Genomic DNA, 6,000 nt, shown 5'->3' with positions numbered 1-6,000 from the left:
TCTTGCTCTCTTGTGTGTGTGTGTTTGCTTGCTAGGGTTTAAAGCTCTCCCTCTAACTTGGTGGCCAAAGCTTGCTTTGTGGGCTTCACTTTTTTCTTTAAAGAATCAAGCCAAAATCAAAGGTAAGCCTTCCATGGTTTTTCTATCTTTCTCAATGGTTATCTTCTTCCCAACCCCTCAATGCTTCGGAAGCTTTCAATTAAATGGTTTTTTTTTAAATCAAGCTTTCTAATGATTCATAATGTTTAAATGGTTTAATACTAATGATTCATAATGTTTAAGTGGTTTAATACTAATGATTCATAATGTTTAAATGGTTTAATACTAATCTTTATGCTTAATTATAGTATTTTTATTAGTAAATCTCTCTTTTTGGAAAGATATCCTTATTAGAAGGATGGTTCTTAATGATAAACTCATTATCCTTATTAGAAGGATGGTTCTTAATGATAAACTCATTATCTTAAACAAAATTCTAGGCTTGACAAGCTAGAGAAAAAGATTAGGTATTTTTATGATTTTAATCTAGTAAAAATGATGATTAATTTCTTTAAGCTTGTTTATGATTAAGAAAAATCATATTAATTCATTTAAAGTTGAAAGAGGGTTATGCTAACATTTTTGGAAATGAGAAATGGATATTTAAGAATAATCAAGAGATTTAATCGTAATTATGCTTATAATTATAATTATAATTATGCTATCTATGCATAATAAAATTTTAGTTTAAAAGAGGAGTTCCTATTACTATTTCATAATTATGGGTTGGCGACTCCAATGCATGGAGAAGCGTGGAGGTCTCTGAGTACCTGGGACATTCGATGGCGATTGTTGTTGCAGGACTGCTACGCATGGAGAAGGCAACGGTTTGCAGGAGTGCTACGAAGGGACCCTCCATGCAACTAAAAAACACGACACGTGGCACATGGAGGGTTCCCCGTTATATATAATAAGATATATATATATATATATATATTGATTTCCAAAAAAAAGCTTGCCTGTGTAACTCCTAGTGACTAGTCTCCTTCCTCTAATACTGTCGTAATAAAAGAATGTACGCTCATTATTTCATATTGGCAGATAGCTAAGACAAAAACCCGTCAAAAAATCTTGAATGCAAATGGCATAAGATCCTATGATGGAATCGGTGCTTGAAAAAAAAAACGTGTATAGTGCAGCAGGTGTAATTACAAGTTCAAAATTTAGGAAATACCCCCAAATTTTGAGTGTGAAGGTTTGGTTTTTTAAAGAGGTGCTAGTAATAGAACCTATTAATTTTGTAAAAATTGAGACCTTGAAGCTCTGTCAGATGGAGGGCTGTAAATGAAAAAGTTTTTTGTGCATGATGCCATTACACCATGTGATGTTATAAAAAGGCACGTCGCACAGCAATGTGAGAAATAGTACCAATAATAACTAGTCCAGAAACACGAGGAACAGCCTTTGAATGGGACCACTGTTAGGAAAAAACCGTCCTTTGGTGTAATTTTCACGGCTGAAATTGAGAAAAACCGGTTATAATTTTACCTAGCCTTGAATTTAAAGGTTCGAATTTTTGCTGAATGGGATTGAGAGAAGGGAGACCAAGACTCGCAACAGATAAAAAACGTCAGGCCGCGCACTGTGGGTACTTCAAAAAGACAAGAGACCCGGCCAAAAACGACGTCCGCACTGTGTGTACTCCAAAAAGACAAGAGACCCGGAGAGACCTGACGTGGGGTGACGCAACACGTGTGGCGCCGTGCAAGCTAGCCTACAAAAGCAAAAGCTTGAGCGTTGGTTGGTGATGCGCATCCATGGCATCCCCACTATGCTCTTGCTGCTGCTGCTTCGTCTTCTTCTTCGTCTTGCCCTCTGTGCTTCTGCTGCCTGCCCCGATCAGTCGGGTAGCTTTCTACTAGTCGTAACTTACGATACTTAGGAAATAGTAGAGTCCCGAACAAGACTTGCTTTAGGGGACCGAGCCAGCGACCGTGCCTCATGAAATACGGGGGAAAAAGGCGTTGGCTTCCTTGAACCAAGTGTGGGTCTTGTTCCATCTCCACGCACATTCCGTGCTGGGGGGATTAGAATTTCCTTTAGGATGACTATGCTTCCCCTGCGAGATAGAGTTAGGTCCCTCCGTTTGCTCGTAACCTCGTATTTCTACGAGATCGAGGTGTCGTCAATGGAAAAATAACACGAGACTTAACCGCCTATCAAAAGGATTCCCCCGCCGCCCTACGGGTAGGGGTCCTTACATTCTCAAATAATCCCTAAGACAACCATTAGAATGTAGAGAAATGTTAAAATATATATTAAATGTATAATAATGCATGGTGTTGCCTAGTCTTTAATGTTACCAACTTAGGAATCAAGTCCATAATTGGATATTAATCCAAACAATAGTTATTCTATCATATAGTATTACTAAAACGTTATGTTTTCAAAATTATTAAAAATTATCAGTAATAATAGCAGTGGAGCTATGGTAAAATTTCTAAAAAATTAACACATAAATCATTTTCATACATAGTATGAAAAGAGGACTTCCTACCATATTCTAGGATTAACCATCCTAGGTTAATTGAATAATTCTCATCATAACCATGGAAAATTCGATTTTTATGTTTATACATAAATAGTTAATTAGAAAAAAGAAGAATTTCTAGTAATTTATTTTTATGATAAAAGAGAAATTCCCATGACAATAGAATTCCATGTATTCCCAATGAGGAAAGAGAAAAATTTGGAATACTAAAATAATGGATATTTTATTTAAAAATTAAAGAAGAATTTTAGTTAAATTTATTTTTATGTATAGATAAATTTAAATGTTGAAAGAGAAATTCCCAACATAATTTGAATTCAACCATTTAAATGAGAAAAGTGGAATTTCTAGTGTAAAGAAAATAATGGAGATTTTTATTTAATTTTTAAGAGAAAATTTAGTTAAATTTATCTTTTTACATAGATAAATTTAAATGATGAAAGAGGAATTCCCACCATAATTGGAATTCAACTATTTAAATGAGAAAAGTGGAATTTCTAGTGTAAAGGAATTAATGGAGATTTTCATTTAATTTCTAAGAGAAAATTTAGTTAAATTTATCTTTTTGCATAGATAAATTTAAATGATGAAAGAGGAATTCTTACCGTATTTGGAATTCAATCATTTGAATGAGAAAAGTGGAATTTCTAGCTTAATGGAATTAATGCATATTTTTATGTAATTTTTAAGAAGAATTTTAGATAGATTTAATTTATGGTAAAAGAGAACTCATTAAATGAGAAAAAGAGGGATTTTTTAGCTTATTCAAAAAAAAGGTATTGGTATTTAGTTAAAAGAAGAATTTTTATGATATTTAAGAAAAAATGGATTTGAATTAAATCTTAGTGTCAAAAGATGAATTTCCACCATAATTCTACCTAATGAATTAAGGTCGAGAAATTATATAGCATAAGGAATATCTTTGGATATTTTAATTGGAAAAATCACTAAATTAATATTTACCCAAAACTAGATGTTTATTTGAAGGGAATCCTTGTTAGAACTAAACCGAATGAATTTGGTTAGACTACGAGAGGGGTAGACAGTAAAACTACTTGTCCATCTCTCGATCTGAATCAAGCAAAAACTTCGTAAACCAATTCTTGTTCCTAAACACAAAAACTTCGTGACCAATTAAATCCCGAGAAGACCTTGTTCTGTGGGAGGAGATCAGCGGCAACAAGCGGTGATTCCATGGACCAAGTGCAAGTCTCTTCTTGATCTGACCATGTGACTTAAGGTTCGGTCAGATCAGTTTAACTAGTTAAGACTTTGACTCGTTAGAGTAATTTCCCCGTATAAATATTTTCCCATGGAGGAATCGCCCGTGCCTTTCGGGTGAGGGGAGTTTTTTCTGGGCTCGGGTTTCGGAGGAACCGCCCAGGCTAGCCTCTCGTTCAGACATCCGCGGGCGAGGCCCCAAGTGTGGAATATCGGACCGGTTCCAGGATCTTTGTAAATATTTTTCATTGTAAGTATGTTTGTTGATTTCAATGTTGTGCTAAGGCAGATTTCTTTTAAGGAATCAAGTGTAATTAATTAACAAAGGAATTTCTTTTTAAGTGTTTCATAGTGTGGTAGGACTTAATTAGAAAACAATTGAACGGGTGAGTGTGTGGAAAGTGGGAGAATGGATGCCCTGACGGCACCATTCTAAGGATGGGTGGACCCGATCAGTCGGGTAGCTTTCTACTAGTCGTAACTTACGATACTTAGGAAATAGTAGAGTCCCGAACAAGACTTGCTTTAGGGGACCGAGCCAGCGACCGTGCCTCATGAAATACGGGGGAAAAAGGCGTTGGCTTCCTTGAACCAAGTGTGGGTCTTGTTCCATCTCCACGCACATTCCGTGCTGGGGGGATTAGAATTTCCTTTAGGATGACTATGCTTCCCCTGCGAGATAGAGTTAGGTCCCTCCGTTTGCTCGTAACCTCGTATTTCTACGAGATCGAGGTGTCGTCAATCGAAAAATAACACGAGACTTAACCGCCTATCAAAAGGATTCCCCCGCCGCCCTACGGGTAGGGGTCCTTACATTCTCAAATAATCCCTAAGACAACCATTAGAATGTAGGGAAATGTTAAAATATATATTAAATGTATAATAATGCATGGTGTTGCCTAGTCTTTAATGTTACCAACTATTAAACTATTACGACTCAAATTAGGTAGGTAATTCAAACACAAAACACCCAATGATATGTTACTAATTCTCTCTTGGTGTATCTTAGATCAACAAAGGATATCCTAGCATGGCCTTTTCATCTATGAAGAGTGAGTATAAGGTAGCTTTCTCATATTTATGTAAAGCAATATGGTTCATGAGGATTTCAGGAGACATAGGCATAACACTTGTAGGAGCAGCCAATGAAGTTGTGCTACTACAACCAGAGCTATATGATAAAGAAAAATGCTTGCACAAAGAACAATGAGATCTCTACGTTTCACTTTATATGCGCAATGGCATCTCTTTTGGCTTGGGATAAAATTAAAGAGATACTTCACCTACAATTAACAATGAGGAGAATTCTTGAGAATCATTGCTCAACCTCTACTTGTAAATGCATGGGTATTGGCTAGCTCTATTATGTAAGGCTTCCTTTCTGAGGAGTTGCCATGGTTGAGTAGTGTGAATGCTTAACAAGACCATGTTTAGATCCACAAGGTGGTCGTTGAAGGCCAGGGTTCCCCGTTATATATAATAAGATATATATATATATATATATGATTTCCAAAAAAAAGCTTGCCTGTGTAACTCCTAGTAGTGACTAGTCTCCTTCCTCTAATACTGTCGTAATAATAAAGGAATCTACGCTCATTATTTCATATTGGCAGATAGCTAAGACAAAAACCCGTCAAAAAATCTTGAATGCAAATGGCATAAGATCCTATGATGGAATCGGTGCTTGAAAAAAAAAAAACGTGTATAGTGCAGCAGGTGTAATTACAAGTTCAAAATTTAGGAAATACCCCCAAATTTTGAGTGTGAAGGTTTGTTTTTTTTAAAGAGGTGCTAGTAATAGAACCTATTAATTTTGTAAAAATTGAGACCTTGAAGCTCTGTCAGATGGAGGGTTTTCCACCTGTAAATGAAAAAGTTTTTGGTGCGTGATGCCATTACACCATGTGATGTTATAAAAAGGCACGTCGCACAGCAATGTGAGAAATAGTACCAATAATACAGCCTTTGAATGGGACCAGTGTTAGGAAAAAACCGTCCTTTGCTTGTAATTTTCACGGCTGAAATTGAGAAAGCCCGGTTATAATTTCACCTAGCCTTGAATTTAAAGGTTCGAATTTTTGCTGAATGGAGGAGAGAACGGGACCAAGACTCGCAACAGATAACAACGTCAGGCCGCGCCCTGTGTGTACTTCAAAAAGGCAAGAGACCCGGCCAAAAATGATGTGCGCACTGTGTGTACTCCAAAAAGACAAGAGACCCGGAGAGACTGACGTGGGGTGACGCAACAC

This window comes from Cibotium barometz, chromosome 27 (genome assembly GCF_041138505.1).
Source record: "Cibotium barometz isolate CiBa-2024 chromosome 27, ASM4113850v1, whole genome shotgun sequence".
NCBI lineage: Eukaryota > Viridiplantae > Streptophyta > Polypodiopsida > Cyatheales > Cibotiaceae > Cibotium > Cibotium barometz.
Note: the sequence above shows the minus strand (reverse complement) of the source record.